At 43.9% G+C, this 20,657-nt stretch overlaps 12 non-coding genes across 12 annotated transcripts; all 12 read right to left on the bottom strand.

Moving 5' to 3' along the window:
* Positions 1–536: 536 nt before the first annotated feature.
* Positions 537–718, bottom strand: LOC141239505 (U2 spliceosomal RNA). Its single transcript, XR_012304892.1, has one exon. It is a non-coding gene; the product is annotated as a U2 spliceosomal RNA (small nuclear RNA).
* Positions 719–6,708: 5,990 nt separating this feature from the next.
* LOC141239279 (U2 spliceosomal RNA) lies at positions 6,709–6,899 on the bottom strand. Its single transcript, XR_012304682.1, has one exon. It is a non-coding gene; the product is annotated as a U2 spliceosomal RNA (small nuclear RNA).
* A 1,115-nt stretch (positions 6,900–8,014) lies between these two features.
* Positions 8,015–8,205, bottom strand: LOC141239277 (U2 spliceosomal RNA). The gene has a single exon (XR_012304680.1). It is a non-coding gene; the product is annotated as a U2 spliceosomal RNA (small nuclear RNA).
* A 1,115-nt stretch (positions 8,206–9,320) lies between these two features.
* On the bottom strand, positions 9,321–9,511 carry LOC141239276 (U2 spliceosomal RNA). Its single transcript, XR_012304679.1, has one exon. It is a non-coding gene; the product is annotated as a U2 spliceosomal RNA (small nuclear RNA).
* Positions 9,512–10,626: 1,115 nt separating this feature from the next.
* On the bottom strand, positions 10,627–10,817 carry LOC141239464 (U2 spliceosomal RNA). Its single transcript, XR_012304862.1, has one exon. It is a non-coding gene; the product is annotated as a U2 spliceosomal RNA (small nuclear RNA).
* A 1,115-nt stretch (positions 10,818–11,932) lies between these two features.
* LOC141239275 (U2 spliceosomal RNA) lies at positions 11,933–12,123 on the bottom strand. Its single transcript, XR_012304678.1, has one exon. It is a non-coding gene; the product is annotated as a U2 spliceosomal RNA (small nuclear RNA).
* Positions 12,124–13,238: 1,115 nt separating this feature from the next.
* LOC141239274 (U2 spliceosomal RNA) lies at positions 13,239–13,429 on the bottom strand. The gene has a single exon (XR_012304677.1). It is a non-coding gene; the product is annotated as a U2 spliceosomal RNA (small nuclear RNA).
* A 1,115-nt stretch (positions 13,430–14,544) lies between these two features.
* Positions 14,545–14,735, bottom strand: LOC141239273 (U2 spliceosomal RNA). Its single transcript, XR_012304676.1, has one exon. It is a non-coding gene; the product is annotated as a U2 spliceosomal RNA (small nuclear RNA).
* A 1,115-nt stretch (positions 14,736–15,850) lies between these two features.
* Positions 15,851–16,041, bottom strand: LOC141239272 (U2 spliceosomal RNA). The gene has a single exon (XR_012304675.1). It is a non-coding gene; the product is annotated as a U2 spliceosomal RNA (small nuclear RNA).
* A 1,115-nt stretch (positions 16,042–17,156) lies between these two features.
* LOC141239271 (U2 spliceosomal RNA) lies at positions 17,157–17,347 on the bottom strand. Its single transcript, XR_012304674.1, has one exon. It is a non-coding gene; the product is annotated as a U2 spliceosomal RNA (small nuclear RNA).
* Positions 17,348–18,462: 1,115 nt separating this feature from the next.
* LOC141239270 (U2 spliceosomal RNA) lies at positions 18,463–18,653 on the bottom strand. The gene has a single exon (XR_012304673.1). It is a non-coding gene; the product is annotated as a U2 spliceosomal RNA (small nuclear RNA).
* A 1,115-nt stretch (positions 18,654–19,768) lies between these two features.
* On the bottom strand, positions 19,769–19,959 carry LOC141239269 (U2 spliceosomal RNA). Its single transcript, XR_012304672.1, has one exon. It is a non-coding gene; the product is annotated as a U2 spliceosomal RNA (small nuclear RNA).
* Positions 19,960–20,657: the final 698 nt, after the last annotated feature.

Genomic DNA, 20,657 nt, shown 5'->3' with positions numbered 1-20,657 from the left:
CAGGCATTAAATGAAAGAAGTCAGTGTTCCAGCAGAAGGAGACAACGTTTCAGAAAAGGCATTGTAGCAAACCAAAAAAGAAATTTTAAGCGCAGCAGTGTAACCAGCGCACATACCTGTTAGCTCGGGTGAGTTTAAAAGGCTGCTGTTGATAACAAGGGCATTTGCTAAATAGATGGTGTGTGTGCAACAATATACTGAAAGGTCAATTATATTGTGCAGCTTATCTCACCACCTGTAGTTATTTAGGTGAAAGCTCCAAAATGCTTGCCTAATATGTCTGTTTATCCAAAAGGAAGTAGAAAGGGAGAGCTAGAAAGATAGCATTGCATCACATTACATGGCAATGCAATGCACAGTTGCTGAAGTTGAACCAAAATGAGCTTGTAATCTGGCTTCTGCAACTTTGAACATGAAAAATCCAATGAGGAGAAGAAAAGCAGAGCCAAAGAGTCCATCCCAAAATCCGACAAACAAGCAAAATGAACAAAAAACATTGAATTCAATTCTTTCTGATTTTAGAAACTGCATTAAAGAAGGGGTGCACCGGTCCTGGAGATACGGCAATACCAGGTCAATGCGTGGAGTGGACAGAGCAAGCTCTTTTTCCATCTCCCTGTTCTAAAAATCCATTTAATATATGGTCCCCAGATAGGGGACGTATCAGATATTAAACTGATAAGAACAGATTTTTTTCTTTTTCATTTTGTTCTTATATTTCAGTTGTTATTTCTCTTCTAATATTTCTCTTGCCTTATAATCTGTTCATGCTACAAGGTTCCACAGATGAAAGTTCCATAGACTCTTGGCTCTTTTTTTCCCAATTCTCTTCAGATCTAACAGGTAATAAATATATATTTCACTTAGTGCTAATTTTATGCATTCACTTTCACTTATAAAATCTCTTTTAAAAAGCAATATGTTTCGGACTTTCCATAGCGCATTCTTTATTCCATTTATCATTATCCAAATGACTCTTTCTTTTTCTTTTGATTGACATGTAAAATTTCCATATAAAACTACTTCGTGATTTAAAAACTTAAGACCAGTAACAAACTTTAAGAGACTTCCAACTTCTTTCCAGACATTTTGGGCATAAAAACAGTTCCAAAAGGTGTGTAAAACTGTTTCCTCTCTAACACAGCCTGTTCTAGGGCATCTTACAGTATTGCACAATCCCCTTCTGTGTTGAAAAAATCTAACAGGAACACATTCTTGCACTATTGCCCATGCCAAGTCTTTATATTCATTTGTTAGATAAGGTGCATAAGTCATTCTCCAAATTCTTCCACTTTTAGTGTAAGTAAAGTTTGCCACTGCTGTCATCGTTTCTTTTCTCTTTGTCTCTAGAGCCAGTCTTCTTGAATTTGACAGCATCACCACATCTACTTCAGGTAAGTTATAAAGTCTAATTGTTTTTTCTAGTAAGACATATTGTTTTGGCGGTGTAATTAGGACAGGAGAATTTTGGGGCAATGTTATCCACTTTCTTTTCCTAAAGATATCTCCAGCTGCATATCTTAAGTAGAAAGACCAATGAGTTCTTAGATTGGTCATTTTGAAGCAAAAACTAAAGAACTTTAGGTACAAAAAATTTTTGATATTTGGGATATTCTTTCCACCATATTTATGCTGCTTGTACATTGTCTCTCTTCGAACCTTCTCCATTTTTGATCCCCACAGAAAAAGAAAAATTTGTCTCTGGAGAAACTTTACTGTGTTCTCATTCGGGGGGTACACCATACTTAAAAACAACATTATCGGCAACAACAAAGACTTAATGATCAAGTTTTTACCTTCCATTGATAATTTTCTGAGTTTCCATAAACTTATCTTCTTTTGCATTTTCTCCTTCACCAACTGCCAACTTTCTTCTCCATCATTCTTTTTTGTAAACACAACACCTAAAATTTTGATCTTATCACTTCTTATTTTAAGTTGAGGAATCTGCGCATCTGACCAATCACCGAATCCAAGACATTCGCTCTTCTCCAAGTTCAGTTTGAAGGCAGATGCTAAACAGAAAAAATCAGTAGTTCTTACTGCTCTTCTCAGCGATTGTTCTGAGTCGCACAGGATCGTGATGTCATCCATGTACCCCAGTGACTTAGTACTTAGTCCATTTCCACCTGGTATGGGTACACCTTTCACCATCTTATCTTTCCTCAACATTGCCAGTAGAGGCTCGATTGCGCAGATAAAGAGCAGAGGCGAAAGTGGGCATCCTTGTTTGACGCCCGACTTTAGAAAAACTTCTGAAGATAAAAAACCATTAATTAAAATCCTGCTAAAACTTCCATCATATAAAAGTGCAATGTGCTTAATAAAAACATCCGGGAATTTCATTTTCTTTAACACAGAATACAGGTACTTATGAGAGACTCTGTCGTACGCTTTCTGGAAATCAAGGGACAGAAGAGCTAGCTTTTGCTTCCTCTCTTGCTGATACCAAATTGCGTCCCGTATAATATTCAAGTTTTCTGCAATTGTACGACCAGGCACACCACATACCTGATCAGGATGCACGACCTTCTCTATCACCTTCTTCATTCTGTTCACCATGATTTTTGCCATAATTTTATAATCTACGTTGAGTAACGTGATTGGTCTCCAGTTCTCTAGATTAGTCTTATCTCCTTTTTTAAAAAGCAGGGTGACCACACCACTTCTCCAAGATTCAGGCAATTTGTCACATAAAAAGACAGCTTTAAAAATCTCAAACAGGTCGTCTTTTAAAATCTCCCAAAAAGTAAGATAAAATTCAATTTGTAGTCCGTCAGTACCCGGTGTTTTTCCTCTAGAAAAGCTTTTGATTGCACTTAGCAGTTCTTCTTCACAGATATCTTCAATCAACAACTCTTGATCTTGCTTTTCAAGGTGATTCTGCAATGAATTAAGAGCATCAGGTAAAAAATCAGCGTCAATTTTCTTTTCGCTAAAAAGATTTTGATAAAAAATTTGCGCTTTGTCCAACAGTCCATCTTTAGTTGTTTCACCATCAAGTTCTTTAATTAATTCTTTGCGTTCTAAAGATTTTTTGAAAAAGAACCTGGAACATGTTTCATTTTTTTCCATATGTTCTACCTTGGCGTTGAAAATTATTTCTTTGCCTTTCTGTTCAATTGCTTTTTTAATGTCTTCTTTGACTTGTAAAATAACATCCTCCATATCTATCCCTGCATTTCTGAGTTTGTAACCTGTTTGCAGTTTTGTATTCAGGTCTTTAAACCATTTCTGATTCTGTCTGGCCTTCCTTTTGCCAGCTAAGAGAAAAAAATGTCTAATTTGAGACTTCACATACTCCCACCATTCTAGAATTCTTTTGTAATAATGTTTTTTCCCCTGTAGTTTTTTATAAAATTTCAAAAATTCCTCTTTTATACTTTCATCTTCCAGCAGCAGAGTGTTCAACTTCCAGACACCTCGCCCTTTCTCTAGACTGGGCAATTCCAAGTGAGTAATTAACGTTTTGTGGTCAGAAAAGATGTTACCTGTTAGATCCACTTTATTCACTTTAAAACTCTGTGATGTCAGAACAAAGTCAATTCTTGATTTTAGAAGATTGTTCTCCCAAGTGTATCCTGGTTCAGAGGTATTCTTTACTCTCCAGACATCATTCAGGCAAGTATCGTCGATTAGATTTTTTAACTGCATCTCAGTTTTGTCTTTCCTTCTAGTACCTGATGTCCTATTTTCATCAGACCGGATACAATTGAAGTCACCGCCAACCACAGTTGGTGTAGGACCAGGTATAAAGAGTTTGATGATATCTAATAAACTGGATCTTTCCTCTTTAATCGGAGATGCATAAACATTAATCAGCTTGAACTCGGATCCACAGTAACTCACATTAACAACTAGTGCACGTCCAGGTTCAACTTCAGTGAACGAGGTAACCTTAAAGTCTTTGTTTTTAAACAGGACGCCAACACCAGTAGCACGCGATCCATTTTCACCGGACCAGATGGAAGGTCCGTTCGCCCAATCTTCCCTTAGTTTGTTATAGTTAGGGTCATGGTCAATGCCGCATTCTTGAAGTAAAAAAATATCAGCATCTAAAGTCATCAGGTAAGAAAATAAAGCAGCTCTCTTGACAGAGCCCTTTAAACTCCTCACATTTAGTGAGGCAATTTTGAGTGTAGCCATAAATCATTTAAACAGAGCTTGAGTCCGTATCTGACATGAATCCGACCGGGGTAGAGGGACCCGCAGAAACGTCCGTGTCTGAGAATTCCTCGATGTTCACCGGATCAGATGGGTTTACAGGTTTAGGAACTGAGATGATCGGTTTAGGTGAGTAATTAGGGAGGACTATTTTCAAACGCCCAGCAGGTCTTTTGCTGGCGCTCTCTCCCTTAAACAAACTCGACTTCTCCTTTTTCCTTTTCCTCAAAACCTCCACGTCAATGTTAATCTCCTCCTCCTCCTCCTCACCACCAGCCTCCTTAGAAGACTCCTCTCCCATCTCCACTTCAGACTCAGCTGGATTCTCCTCCACCACATGACCATCTGGACTCTCCGACCAATCCTTGAGAACAATGCTATCCCCAGGCGGGTCCCCAGCAGTGTCCTTGGGCGGATCCCCAGAAGGGTTCCCGGGAGGGTCCTTGGATTTGTCTGTTTGTTCTTCAGGACTGGACCGCTTCGGAGGGGCTCCCCCCCGAGCTGCATCTGCATAGCTGAAGGTCTTTTTTCTCAACGGACAATCCCGAAAAGAGTGCCCAGGGATACGGCAGATATTACAGATCATCTGATTTGGGCAGTTCAGAGTGACATGTCCTTTTTGATAGCACTTCTTGCAAAGAGCGTTCTCCTCCTTGCAGCTCTCAAAGGAATGCCCAAAGTCCATACATTTTCTGCAGAAGATAGGCATCCCTGGATAGAAGAGTCTTCCTCTCTCTCTGCCAATCAGGAAGCTTTGAGGCGGATGAATGAGTCCACCAATTCCCAAACCTTCTCTCAGCTTCACGATGAACTTGTATTTTCCGGTCCACAACCTCTCAGAGTTCATGATTTTGTGAGAAAAGTGGACCTCAGAGCAATAGTTATGCAGAAACGCAGCCACATCCTTTTCAGAGACATGCGGATTGCTCATATGAACCACCACAGACTTCTCTTCTGCCAGGCAGAGGGTCACAAAACACAGGCCTTTAAGATCTTCCTCCTGAAGTCTCAGCTTGATCTGATGGTAAAAATTCTGAGATGCCACTTCAGAGGTCAGGGTAAGCACAAAGCGTCCAGGAGCATCTTGAAGTGCCAGAATGTTCTCCCTTTTCACCTGCAGGATCTCAAGCAGGACCTTCCTCACGAAGAAAGACAGGGAGAACTTGTCACGGGCTCGCTCTTCAACTTCAATCTTGAAAGAGTTCTTGATCTTCAAGTCGCCAGCTCCAGCAGAACGGAGAGTAGCCGATGTCGCCATCGCCATATTCAGATAAGTCGATCGCCTTCTTGGTTCTCTTCAGCACGCACACCCCCTATAGCAGCAGGAGGCTTAAGACAGTAGAACTGCCGATGCCTCAAGGCCGAGGATGCGATAGGCTTTGGAGTCTTCCAGCAACAACACTTGGTCGTAGCCAAAAGGCCGAGAAGCGATAACCAGAATTGGTTTCAAACTACGGAGCCACCCAAGGATCCTAAAAAGTCCATTTGTGGAGATGAGCTCCTGGACTCCCGTTAAGAAGACATGTTGTCAACCTCTAGATCCCTTACATGCCTGCACTTTTCGGCTTGCTGCTGCTGCAATCCACGCGTTTTAGATCTGCATAACTCCACCTCTTTAAACACAGCACCTTCACCCCCTGCTGTTCCCACCCGCCTCAACACCGTTGGAAGGGAGGAGAACCAATTAAGGCGGGGGGTGGGGTGGAACGAGCAGCTGTCTACCCTTAGCAGGAGGGCTCCTGATTACATACCTCTCCTGCTGCTGCTGCTGGCTGTCCAGCAGCAGACTGAAGGTGGCTGCTGCTGTGCACAGGTATATAAAGGCTCAGAGCCTATTATGACACGCGCAGCCAGCGTTCCATTGCCACATTCCATCTACTGCAGGCAGGATACCTGGCTGGCTGAATGTCGCTGAGAAGCTCACAGAGACCGCCATAAGCAACAGTTTAACAGAATGCCACAGACTAATCAACCAAACTTTTTGGGTTGGGTTCTCTTTTATAGTCTGCAGGCATTAAATGAAAGAAGTCAGTGTTCCAGCAGAAGGAGACAACGTTTCAGAAAAGGCATTGTAGCAAACCAAAAAAGAAATTTTAAGCGCAGCAGTGTAACCAGCGCACATACCTGTTAGCTCGGGTGAGTTTAAAAGGCTGCTGTTGATAACAAGGGCATTTGCTAAATAGATGGTGTGTGTGCAACAATATACTGAAAGGTCAATTATATTGTGCAGCTTATCTCACCACCTGTAGTTATTTAGGTGAAAGCTCCAAAATGCTTGCCTAATATGTCTGTTTATCCAAAAGGAAGTAGAAAGGGAGAGCTAGAAAGATAGCATTGCATCACATTACATGGCAATGCAATGCACAGTTGCTGAAGTTGAACCAAAATGAGCTTGTAATCTGGCTTCTGCAACTTTGAACATGAAAAATCCAATGAGGAGAAGAAAAGCAGAGCCAAAGAGTCCATCCCAAAATCCGACAAACAAGCAAAATGAACAAAAAACATTGAATTCAATTCTTTCTGATTTTAGAAACTGCATTAAAGAAGGGGTGCACCGGTCCTGGAGATACTGCAATACCAGGTCAATGCGTGGAGTGGACAGAGCAAGCTCTTTTTCCATCTCCCTGTTCTAAAAATCCATTTAATATATGGTCCCCAGATAGGGGACGTATCAGATATTAAACTGATAAGAACAGATACTACACTTGATCTTAGCCAAAAGGCCGAGAAGCGATAACCAGAATTGGTTTCAAACTACGGAGCCACCCAAGGATCCTAAAAAGTCCATTTGTGGAGATGAGCTCCTGGACTCCCGTTAAGAAGACATGTTGTCAACCTCTAGATCCCTTACATGCCTGCACTTTTCGGCTTGCTGCTGCTGCAATCCACCCGTTTTAGATCTGCATAACTCCACCTCTTTAAACACAGCACCTTCACCCCCTGCTGTTCCCACCCGCCTCAACACCGTTGGAAGGGAGGAGAACCAATTAAGGCGGGGGGTGGGGTGGAACGAGCAGCTGTCTACCCTTAGCAGGAGGGCTCCTGATTACATACCTCTCCTGCTGCTGCTGCTGCTGGCTGTCCAGCAGCAGACTGAAGGTGGCTGCTGCTGTGCACAGGTATATAAAGGCTCAGAGCCTATTATGACACGCGCAGCCAGCGTTCCATTGCCACATTCCATCTACTGCAGGCAGGATACCTGGCTGGCTGAATGTCGCTGAGAAGCTCACAGAGACCGCCATAAGCAACAGTTTAACAGAATGCCACAGACTAATCAACCAAACTTTTTGGGTTGGGTTCTCTTTTATAGTCTGCAGGCATTAAATGAAAGAAGTCAGTGTTCCAGCAGAAGGAGACAACGTTTCAGAAAAGGCATTGTAGCAAACCAAAAAAGAAATTTTAAGCGCAGCAGTGTAACCAGCGCACATACCTGTTAGCTCGGGTGAGTTTAAAAGGCTGCTGTTGATAACAAGGGCATTTGCTAAATAGATGGTGTGTGTGCAACAATATACTGAAAGGTCAATTATATTGTGCAGCTTATCTCACCACCTGTAGTTATTTAGGTGAAAGCTCCAAAATGCTTGCCTAATATGTCTGTTTATCCAAAAGGAAGTAGAAAGGGAGAGCTAGAAAGATAGCATTGCATCACATTACATGGCAATGCAATGCACAGTTGCTGAAGTTGAACCAAAATGAGCTTGTAATCTGGCTTCTGCAACTTTGAACATGAAAAATCCAATGAGGAGAAGAAAAGCAGAGCCAAAGAGTCCATCCCAAAATCCGACAAACAAGCAAAATGAACAAAAAACATTGAATTCAATTCTTTCTGATTTTAGAAACTGCATTAAAGAAGGGGTGCACCGGTCCTGGAGATACTGCAATACCAGGTCAATGCGTGGAGTGGACAGAGCAAGCTCTTTTTCCATCTCCCTGTTCTAAAAATCCATTTAATATATGGTCCCCAGATAGGGGACGTATCAGATATTAAACTGATAAGAACAGATACTACACTTGATCTTAGCCAAAAGGCCGAGAAGCGATAACCAGAATTGGTTTCAAACTACGGAGCCACCCAAGGATCCTAAAAAGTCCATTTGTGGAGATGAGCTCCTGGACTCCCGTTAAGAAGACATGTTGTCAACCTCTAGATCCCTTACATGCCTGCACTTTTCGGCTTGCTGCTGCTGCAATCCACGCGTTTTAGATCTGCATAACTCCACCTCTTTAAACACAGCACCTTCACCCCCTGCTGTTCCCACCCGCCTCAACACCGTTGGAAGGGAGGAGAACCAATTAAGGCGGGGGGTGGGGTGGAACGAGCAGCTGTCTACCCTTAGCAGGAGGGCTCCTGATTACATACCTCTCCTGCTGCTGCTGCTGCTGGCTGTCCAGCAGCAGACTGAAGGTGGCTGCTGCTGTGCACAGGTATATAAAGGCTCAGAGCCTATTATGACACGCGCAGCCAGCGTTCCATTGCCACATTCCATCTACTGCAGGCAGGATACCTGGCTGGCTGAATGTCGCTGAGAAGCTCACAGAGACCGCCATAAGCAACAGTTTAACAGAATGCCACAGACTAATCAACCAAACTTTTTGGGTTGGGTTCTCTTTTATAGTCTGCAGGCATTAAATGAAAGAAGTCAGTGTTCCAGCAGAAGGAGACAACGTTTCAGAAAAGGCATTGTAGCAAACCAAAAAAGAAATTTTAAGCGCAGCAGTGTAACCAGCGCACATACCTGTTAGCTCGGGTGAGTTTAAAAGGCTGCTGTTGATAACAAGGGCATTTGCTAAATAGATGGTGTGTGTGCAACAATATACTGAAAGGTCAATTATATTGTGCAGCTTATCTCACCACCTGTAGTTATTTAGGTGAAAGCTCCAAAATGCTTGCCTAATATGTCTGTTTATCCAAAAGGAAGTAGAAAGGGAGAGCTAGAAAGATAGCATTGCATCACATTACATGGCAATGCAATGCACAGTTGCTGAAGTTGAACCAAAATGAGCTTGTAATCTGGCTTCTGCAACTTTGAACATGAAAAATCCAATGAGGAGAAGAAAAGCAGAGCCAAAGAGTCCATCCCAAAATCCGACAAACAAGCAAAATGAACAAAAAACATTGAATTCAATTCTTTCTGATTTTAGAAACTGCATTAAAGAAGGGGTGCACCGGTCCTGGAGATACTGCAATACCAGGTCAATGCGTGGAGTGGACAGAGCAAGCTCTTTTTCCATCTCCCTGTTCTAAAAATCCATTTAATATATGGTCCCCAGATAGGGGACGTATCAGATATTAAACTGATAAGAACAGATACTACACTTGATCTTAGCCAAAAGGCCGAGAAGCGATAACCAGAATTGGTTTCAAACTACGGAGCCACCCAAGGATCCTAAAAAGTCCATTTGTGGAGATGAGCTCCTGGACTCCCGTTAAGAAGACATGTTGTCAACCTCTAGATCCCTTACATGCCTGCACTTTTCGGCTTGCTGCTGCTGCAATCCACGCGTTTTAGATCTGCATAACTCCACCTCTTTAAACACAGCACCTTCACCCCCTGCTGTTCCCACCCGCCTCAACACCGTTGGAAGGGAGGAGAACCAATTAAGGCGGGGGGTGGGGTGGAACGAGCAGCTGTCTACCCTTAGCAGGAGGGCTCCTGATTACATACCTCTCCTGCTGCTGCTGCTGCTGGCTGTCCAGCAGCAGACTGAAGGTGGCTGCTGCTGTGCACAGGTATATAAAGGCTCAGAGCCTATTATGACACGCGCAGCCAGCGTTCCATTGCCACATTCCATCTACTGCAGGCAGGATACCTGGCTGGCTGAATGTCGCTGAGAAGCTCACAGAGACCGCCATAAGCAACAGTTTAACAGAATGCCACAGACTAATCAACCAAACTTTTTGGGTTGGGTTCTCTTTTATAGTCTGCAGGCATTAAATGAAAGAAGTCAGTGTTCCAGCAGAAGGAGACAACGTTTCAGAAAAGGCATTGTAGCAAACCAAAAAAGAAATTTTAAGCGCAGCAGTGTAACCAGCGCACATACCTGTTAGCTCGGGTGAGTTTAAAAGGCTGCTGTTGATAACAAGGGCATTTGCTAAATAGATGGTGTGTGTGCAACAATATACTGAAAGGTCAATTATATTGTGCAGCTTATCTCACCACCTGTAGTTATTTAGGTGAAAGCTCCAAAATGCTTGCCTAATATGTCTGTTTATCCAAAAGGAAGTAGAAAGGGAGAGCTAGAAAGATAGCATTGCATCACATTACATGGCAATGCAATGCACAGTTGCTGAAGTTGAACCAAAATGAGCTTGTAATCTGGCTTCTGCAACTTTGAACATGAAAAATCCAATGAGGAGAAGAAAAGCAGAGCCAAAGAGTCCATCCCAAAATCCGACAAACAAGCAAAATGAACAAAAAACATTGAATTCAATTCTTTCTGATTTTAGAAACTGCATTAAAGAAGGGGTGCACCGGTCCTGGAGATACTGCAATACCAGGTCAATGCGTCGAGTGGACAGAGCAAGCTCTTTTTCCATCTCCCTGTTCTAAAAATCCATTTAATATATGGTCCCCAGATAGGGGACGTATCAGATATTAAACTGATAAGAACAGATACTACACTTGATCTTAGCCAAAAGGCCGAGAAGCGATAACCAGAATTGGTTTCAAACTACGGAGCCACCCAAGGATCCTAAAAAGTCCATTTGTGGAGATGAGCTCCTGGACTCCCGTTAAGAAGACATGTTGTCAACCTCTAGATCCCTTACATGCCTGCACTTTTCGGCTTGCTGCTGCTGCAATCCACGCGTTTTAGATCTGCATAACTCCACCTCTTTAAACACAGCACCTTCACCCCCTGCTGTTCCCACCCGCCTCAACACCGTTGGAAGGGAGGAGAACCAATTAAGGCGGGGGGTGGGGTGGAACGAGCAGCTGTCTACCCTTAGCAGGAGGGCTCCTGATTACATACCTCTCCTGCTGCTGCTGCTGCTGGCTGTCCAGCAGCAGACTGAAGGTGGCTGCTGCTGTGCACAGGTATATAAAGGCTCAGAGCCTATTATGACACGCGCAGCCAGCGTTCCATTGCCACATTCCATCTACTGCAGGCAGGATACCTGGCTGGCTGAATGTCGCTGAGAAGCTCACAGAGACCGCCATAAGCAACAGTTTAACAGAATGCCACAGACTAATCAACCAAACTTTTTGGGTTGGGTTCTCTTTTATAGTCTGCAGGCATTAAATGAAAGAAGTCAGTGTTCCAGCAGAAGGAGACAACGTTTCAGAAAAGGCATTGTAGCAAACCAAAAAAGAAATTTTAAGCGCAGCAGTGTAACCAGCGCACATACCTGTTAGCTCGGGTGAGTTTAAAAGGCTGCTGTTGATAACAAGGGCATTTGCTAAATAGATGGTGTGTGTGCAACAATATACTGAAAGGTCAATTATATTGTGCAGCTTATCTCACCACCTGTAGTTATTTAGGTGAAAGCTCCAAAATGCTTGCCTAATATGTCTGTTTATCCAAAAGGAAGTAGAAAGGGAGAGCTAGAAAGATAGCATTGCATCACATTACATGGCAATGCAATGCACAGTTGCTGAAGTTGAACCAAAATGAGCTTGTAATCTGGCTTCTGCAACTTTGAACATGAAAAATCCAATGAGGAGAAGAAAAGCAGAGCCAAAGAGTCCATCCCAAAATCCGACAAACAAGCAAAATGAACAAAAAACATTGAATTCAATTCTTTCTGATTTTAGAAACTGCATTAAAGAAGGGGTGCACCGGTCCTGGAGATACTGCAATACCAGGTCAATGCGTGGAGTGGACAGAGCAAGCTCTTTTTCCATCTCCCTGTTCTAAAAATCCATTTAATATATGGTCCCCAGATAGGGGACGTATCAGATATTAAACTGATAAGAACAGATACTACACTTGATCTTAGCCAAAAGGCCGAGAAGCGATAACCAGAATTGGTTTCAAACTACGGAGCCACCCAAGGATCCTAAAAAGTCCATTTGTGGAGATGAGCTCCTGGACTCCCGTTAAGAAGACATGTTGTCAACCTCTAGATCCCTTACATGCCTGCACTTTTCGGCTTGCTGCTGCTGCAATCCACGCGTTTTAGATCTGCATAACTCCACCTCTTTAAACACAGCACCTTCACCCCCTGCTGTTCCCACCCGCCTCAACACCGTTGGAAGGGAGGAGAACCAATTAAGGCGGAGGGTGGGGTGGAACGAGCAGCTGTCTACCCTTAGCAGGAGGGCTCCTGATTACATACCTCTCCTGCTGCTGCTGCTGCTGGCTGTCCAGCAGCAGACTGAAGGTGGCTGCTGCTGTGCACAGGTATATAAAGGCTCAGAGCCTATTATGACACGCGCAGCCAGCGTTCCATTGCCACATTCCATCTACTGCAGGCAGGATACCTGGCTGGCTGAATGTCGCTGAGAAGCTCACAGAGACCGCCATAAGCAACAGTTTAACAGAATGCCACAGACTAATCAACCAAACTTTTTGGGTTGGGTTCTCTTTTATAGTCTGCAGGCATTAAATGAAAGAAGTCAGTGTTCCAGCAGAAGGAGACAACGTTTCAGAAAAGGCATTGTAGCAAACCAAAAAAGAAATTTTAAGCGCAGCAGTGTAACCAGCGCACATACCTGTTAGCTCGGGTGAGTTTAAAAGGCTGCTGTTGATAACAAGGGCATTTGCTAAATAGATGGTGTGTGTGCAACAATATACTGAAAGGTCAATTATATTGTGCAGCTTATCTCACCACCTGTAGTTATTTAGGTGAAAGCTCCAAAATGCTTGCCTAATATGTCTGTTTATCCAAAAGGAAGTAGAAAGGGAGAGCTAGAAAGATAGCATTGCATCACATTACATGGCAATGCAATGCACAGTTGCTGAAGTTGAACCAAAATGAGCTTGTAATCTGGCTTCTGCAACTTTGAACATGAAAAATCCAATGAGGAGAAGAAAAGCAGAGCCAAAGAGTCCATCCCAAAATCCGACAAACAAGCAAAATGAACAAAAAACATTGAATTCAATTCTTTCTGATTTTAGAAACTGCATTAAAGAAGGGGTGCACCGGTCCTGGAGATACTGCAATACCAGGTCAATGCGTGGAGTGGACAGAGCAAGCTCTTTTTCCATCTCCCTGTTCTAAAAATCCATTTAATATATGGTCCCCAGATAGGGGACGTATCAGATATTAAACTGATAAGAACAGATACTACACTTGATCTTAGCCAAAAGGCCGAGAAGCGATAACCAGAATTGGTTTCAAACTACGGAGCCACCCAAGGATCCTAAAAAGTCCATTTGTGGAGATGAGCTCCTGGACTCCTGTTAAGAAGACATGTTGTCAACCTCTAGATCCCTTACATGCCTGCACTTTTCGGCTTGCTGCTGCTGCAATCCACGCGTTTTAGATCTGCATAACTCCACCTCTTTAAACACAGCACCTTCACCCCCTGCTGTTCCCACCCGCCTCAACACCGTTGGAAGGGAGGAGAACCAATTAAGGCGGGGGGTGGGGTGGAACGAGCAGCTGTCTACCCTTAGCAGGAGGGCTCCTGATTACATACCTCTCCTGCTGCTGCTGCTGCTGGCTGTCCAGCAGCAGACTGAAGGTGGCTGCTGCTGTGCACAGGTATATAAAGGCTCAGAGCCTATTATGACACGCGCAGCCAGCGTTCCATTGCCACATTCCATCTACTGCAGGCAGGATACCTGGCTGGCTGAATGTCGCTGAGAAGCTCACAGAGACCGCCATAAGCAACAGTTTAACAGAATGCCACAGACTAATCAACCAAACTTTTTGGGTTGGGTTCTCTTTTATAGTCTGCAGGCATTAAATGAAAGAAGTCAGTGTTCCAGCAGAAGGAGACAACGTTTCAGAAAAGGCATTGTAGCAAACCAAAAAAGAAATTTTAAGCGCAGCAGTGTAACCAGCGCACATACCTGTTAGCTCGGGTGAGTTTAAAAGGCTGCTGTTGATAACAAGGGCATTTGCTAAATAGATGGTGTGTGTGCAACAATATACTGAAAGGTCAATTATATTGTGCAGCTTATCTCACCACCTGTAGTTATTTAGGTGAAAGCTCCAAAATGCTTGCCTAATATGTCTGTTTATCCAAAAGGAAGTAGAAAGGGAGAGCTAGAAAGATAGCATTGCATCACATTACATGGCAATGCAATGCACAGTTGCTGAAGTTGAACCAAAATGAGCTTGTAATCTGGCTTCTGCAACTTTGAACATGAAAAATCCAATGAGGAGAAGAAAAGCAGAGCCAAAGAGTCCATCCCAAAATCCGACAAACAAGCAAAATGAACAAAAAACATTGAATTCAATTCTTTCTGATTTTAGAAACTGCATTAAAGAAGGGGTGCACCGGTCCTGGAGATACTGCAATACCAGGTCAATGCGTGGAGTGGACAGAGCAAGCTCTTTTTCCATCTCCCTGTTCTAAAAATCCATTTAATATATGGTCCCCAGATAGGGGACGTATCAGATATTAAACTGATAAGAACAGATACTACACTTGATCTTAGCCAAAAGGCCGAGAAGCGATAACCAGAATTGGTTTCAAACTACGGAGCCACCCAAGGATCCTAAAAAGTCCATTTGTGGAGATGAGCTCCTGGACTCCCGTTAAGAAGACATGTTGTCAACCTCTAGATCCCTTACATGCCTGCACTTTTCGGCTTGCTGCTGCTGCAATCCACGCGTTTTAGATCTGCATAACTCCACCTCTTTAAACACAGCACCTTCACCCCCTGCTGTTCCCACCCGCCTCAACACCGTTGGAAGGGAGGAGAACCAATTAAGGCGGGGGGTGGGGTGGAACGAGCAGCTGTCTACCCTTAGCAGGAGGGCTCCTGATTACATACCTCTCCTGCTGCTGCTGCTGCTGGCTGTCCAGCAGCAGACTGAAGGTGGCTGCTGCTGTGCACAGGTATATAAAGGCTCAGAGCCTATTATGACACGCGCAGCCAGCGTTCCATTGCCACATTCCATCTACTGCAGGCAGGATACCTGGCTGGCTGAATGTCGCTGAGAAGCTCACAGAGACCGCCATAAGCAACAGTTTAACAGAATGCCACAGACTAATCAACCAAACTTTTTGGGTTGGGTTCTCTTTTATAGTCTGCAGGCATTAAATGAAAGAAGTCAGTGTTCCAGCAGAAGGAGACAACGTTTCAGAAAAGGCATTGTAGCAAACCAAAAAAGAAATTTTAAGCGCAGCAGTGTAACCAGCGCACATACCTGTTAGCTCGGGTGAGTTTAAAAGGCTGCTGTTGATAACAAGGGCATTTGCTAAATAGATGGTGTGTGTGCAACAATATACTGAAAGGTCAATTATATTGTGCAGCTTATCTCACCACCTGTAGTTATTTAGGTGAAAGCTCCAAAATGCTTGCCTAATATGTCTGTTTATCCAAAAGGAAGTAGAAAGGGAGAGCTAGAAAGATAGCATTGCATCACATTACATGGCAATGCAATGCACAGTTGCTGAAGTTGAACCAAAATGAGCTTGTAATCTGGCTTCTGCAACTTTGAACATGAAAAATCCAATGAGGAGAAGAAAAGCAGAGCCAAAGAGTCCATCCCAAAATCCGACAAACAAGCAAAATGAACAAAAAACATTGAATTCAATTCTTTCTGATTTTAGAAACTGCATTAAAGAAGGGGTGCACCGGTCCTGGAGATACTGCAATACCAGGTCAATGCGTGGAGTGGACAGAGCAAGCTCTTTTTCCATCTCCCTGTTCTAAAAATCCATTTAATATATGGTCCCCAGATAGGGGACGTATCAGATATTAAACTGATAAGAACAGATACTACACTTGATCTTAGCCAAAAGGCCGAGAAGCGATAACCAGAATTGGTTTCAAACTACGGAGCCACCCAAGGATCCTAAAAAGTCCATTTGTGGAGATGAGCTCCTGGACTCCCGTTAAGAAGACATGTTGTCAACCTCTAGATCCCTTACATGCCTGCACTTTTCGGCTTGCTGCTGCTGCAATCCACGCGTTTTAGATCTGCATAACTCCACCTCTTTAAACACAGCACCTTCACCCCCTGCTGTTCCCACCCGCCTCAACACCGTTGGAAGGGAGGAGAACCAATTAAGGCGGGGGGTGGGGTGGAACGAGCAGCTGTCTACCCTTAGCAGGAGGGCTCCTGATTACATACCTCTCCTGCTGCTGCTGCTGCTGGCTGTCCAGCAGCAGACTGAAGGTGGCTGCTGCTGTGCACAGGTATATAAAGGCTCAGAGCCTATTATGACACGCGCAGCCAGCGTTCCATTGCCACATTCCATCTACTGCAGGCAGGATACCTGGCTGGCTGAATGTCGCTGAGAAGCTCACAGAGACCGCCATAAGCAACAGTTTAACAGAATGCCACAGACTAATCAACCAAACTTTTTGGGTTGGGTTCTCTTTTATAGTCTGCAGGCATTAAATGAAAGAAGTCAGTGTTCCAGCAGAAGGAGACAACGTTTCAGAAAAGGCATTGTAGCAAACCAAAAAAGAAATTTTAAGCGCAGCAGTGTAACCAGCGCACATACCTGTTAGCTCGGGTGAGTTTAAAAGGCTGCTGTTGATAACAAGGGCATTTGCTAAATAGATGGTGTGTGTGCAACAACATACTGAAAGGTCAATTATATTGTGCAGCTTATCTCACCACCTGTAGTTATTTAGGTGAAAGCTCCAAAATGCTTGCCTAATATGTCTGTTTATCCAAAAGGAAATAGAAAGGGAGAGCTAGAAAGATAGCATTGCATCACATTACATGGCAATGCAATGCACAGTTGCTGAAGTTGAACCAAAATGAGCTTGTAATCTGGCTTCTGCAACTTTGAACATGAAAAATCCAATGAGGAGAAGAAAAGCAGAGCCAAAGAGTCCATCCCAAAATCCGACAAACAAGCAAAATGAACAAAAAACATTGAATTCAATTCTTTCTGATTTTAGAAACTGCATTAAAGAAGGGGTGCACCGGTCCTGGAGATACTGCAATACCAGGTCAATGCGTGGAGTGGACAGAGCAAGCTCTTTTTCCATCTCCCTGTTCTAAAAATCCATTTAATATATGGTCCCCAGATAGGGGACGTATCAGATATTAAACTGATAAGAACAGATACTACACTTGATCTTAGCCAAAAGGCCGAGAAGCGATAACCAGAATTGGTTTCAAACTACGGAGCCACCCAAGGATCCTAAAAAGTCCATTTGTGGAGATGAGCTCCTGGACTCCCGTTAAGAAGACATGTTGTCAACCTCTAGATCCCTTACATGCCTGCACTTTTCGGCTTGCTGCTGCTGCAATCCACGCGTTTTAGATCTGCATAACTCCACCTCTTTAAACACAGCACCTTCACCCCCTGCTGTTCCCACCCGCCTCAACACCGTTGGAAGGGAGGAGAACCAATTAAGGCGGGGGGTGGGGTGGAACGAGCAGCTGTCTACCCTTAGCAGGAGGGCTCCTGATTACATACCTCTCCTGCTGCTGCTGCTGCTGGCTGTCCAGCAGCAGACTGAAGGTGGCTGCTGCTGTGCACAGGTATATAAAGGCTCAGAGCCTATTATGACACGCGCAGCCAGCGTTCCATTGCCACATTCCATCTACTGCAGGCAGGATACCTGGCTGGCTGAATGTCGCTGAGAAGCTCACAGAGACCGCCATAAGCAACAGTTTAACAGAATGCCACAGACTAATCAACCAAACTTTTTGGGTTGGGTTCTCTTTTATAGTCTGCAGGCATTAAATGAAAGAAGTCAGTGTTCCAGCAGAAGGAGACAACGTTTCAGAAAAGGCATTGTAGCAAACCAAAAAAGAAATTTTAAGCGCAGCAGTGTAACCAGCGCACATACCTGTTAGCTCGGGTGAGTTTAAAAGGCTGCTGTTGATAACAAGGGCATTTGCTAAATAGATGGTGTGTGTGCAACAATATACTGAAAGGTCAATTATATTGTGCAGCTTATCTCACCACCTGTAGTTATTTAGGTGAAAGCTCCAAAATGCTTGCCTAATATGTCTGTTTATCCAAAAGGAAGTAGAAAGGGAGAGCTAGAAAGATAGCATTGCATCACATTACATGGCAATGCAATGCACAGTTGCTGAAGTTGAACCAAAATGAGCTTGTAATCTGGCTTCTGCAACTTTGAACATGAAAAATCCAATGAGGAGAAGAAAAGCAGAGCCAAAGAGTCCATCCCAAAATCCGACAAACAAGCAAAATGAACAAAAAACATTGAATTCAATTCTTTCTGATTTTAGAAACTGCATTAAAGAAGGGGTGCACCGGTCCTGGAGATACTGCAATACCAGGTCAATGCGTGGAGTGGACAGAGCAAGCTCTTTTTCCATCTCCCTGTTCTAAAAATCCATTTAATATATGGTCCCCAGATAGGGGACGTATCAGATATTAAACTGATAAGAACAGATACTACACTTGATCTTAGCCAAAAGGCCGAGAAGCGATAACCAGAATTGGTTTCAAACTACGGAGCCACCCAAGGATCCTAAAAAGTCCATTTGTGGAGATGAGCTCCTGGACTCCCGTTAAGAAGACATGTTGTCAACCTCTAGATCCCTTACATGCCTGCACTTTTCGGCTTGCTGCTGCTGCAATCCACGCGTTTTAGATCTGCATAACTCCACCTCTTTAAACACAGCACCTTCACCCCCTGCTGTTCCCACCCGCCTCAACACCGTTGGAAGGGAGGAGAACCAATTAAGGCGGGGGGTGGGGTGGAACGAGCAGCTGTCTACCCTTAGCAGGAGGGCTCCTGATTACATACCTCTCCTGCTGCTGCTGCTGCTGGCTGTCCAGCAGCAGACTGAAGGTGGCTGCTGCTGTGCACAGGTATATAAAGGCTCAGAGCCTATTATGACACGCGCAGCCAGCGTTCCATTGCCACATTCCATCTACTGCAGGCAGGATACCTGGCTGGCTGAATGTCGCTGAGAAGCTCACAGAGACCGCCATAAGCAACAGTTTAACAGAATGCCACAGACTAATCAACCAAACTTTTTGGGTTGGGTTCTCTTTTATAGTCTGCAGGCATTAAATGAAAGAAGTCAGTGTTCCAGCAGAAGGAGACAACGTTTCAGAAAAGGCATTGTAGCAAACCAAAAAAGAAATTTTAAGCGCAGCAGTGTAACCAGCGCACATACCTGTTAGCTCGGGTGAGTTTAAAAGGCTGCTGTTGATAACAAGGGCATTTGCTAAATAGATGGTGTGTGTGCAACAATATACTGAAAGGTCAATTATATTGTGCAGCTTATCTCACCACCTGTAGTTATTTAGGTGAAAGCTCCAAAATGCTTGCCTAATATGTCTGTTTATCCAAAAGGAAGTAGAAAGGGAGAGCTAGAAAGATAGCATTGCATCACATTACATGGCAATGCAATGCACAGTTGCTGAAGTTGAACCAAAATGAGCTTGTAATCTGGCTTCTGCAACTTTGAACATGAAAAATCCAATGAGGAGAAGAAAAGCAGAGCCAAAGAGTCCATCCCAAAATCCGACAAACAAGCAAAATGAACAAAAAACATTGAATTCAATTCTTTCTGATTTTAGAAACTGCATTAAAGAAGGGGTGCACCGGTCCTGGAGATACTGCAATACCAGGTCAATGCGTGGAGTGGACAGAGCAAGCTCTTTTTCCATCTCCCTGTTCTAAAAATCCATTTAATATATGGTCCCCAGATAGGGGACGTATCAGATATTAAACTGATAAGAACAGATACTACACTTGATCTTAGCCAAAAGGCCGAGAAGCGATAACCAGAATTGGTTTCAAACTACGGAGCCACCCAAGGATCCTAAAAAGTCCATTTGTGGAGATGAGCTCCTGGACTCCCGTTAAGAAGACATGTTGTCAACCTCTAGATCCCTTACATGCCTGCACTTTTCGGCTTGCTGCTGCTGCCATCCACGCGTTTTAGATCTGCATAACTCCACCTCTTTAAACACAGCACCTTCACCCCCTGCTGTTCCCACCCGCCTCAACACCGTTGGAAGGGAGGAGAACCAATTAAGGCGGGGGGTGGGGTGGAACGAGCAGCTGTCTACCCTTAGCAGGAGGGCTCCTGATTACATACCTCTCCTGCTGCTGCTGCTGCTGGCTGTCCAGCAGCAGACTGAAGGTGGCTGCTGCTGTGCACAGGTATATAAAGGCTCAGAGCCTATTATGACACGCGCAGCCAGCGTTCCATTGCCACATTCCATCTACTGCAGGCAGGATACCTGGCTGGCTGAATGTCGCTGAGAAGCTCACAGAGACCGCCATAAGCAACAGTTTAACAGAATGCCACAGACTAATCAACCAAACTTTTTGGGTTGGGTTCTCTTTTATAGTCTGCAGGCATTAAATGAAAGAAGTCAGTGTTCCAGCAGAAGGAGACAACGTTTCAGAAAAGGCATTGTAGCAAACCAAAAAAGAAATTTTAAGCGCAGCAGTGTAACCAGCGCACATACCTG

Source organism: Phyllobates terribilis, unplaced genomic scaffold (assembly GCF_046119375.1).
Source record: "Phyllobates terribilis strain yellow unplaced genomic scaffold, ASM4611937v1 Scaffold_769__1_contigs__length_694716, whole genome shotgun sequence".
In the NCBI taxonomy this organism is placed as follows: Eukaryota; Metazoa; Chordata; class Amphibia; order Anura; family Dendrobatidae; genus Phyllobates; species Phyllobates terribilis.
Note: the sequence above shows the minus strand (reverse complement) of the source record. Positions and strands in the feature narration are given on the sequence as shown.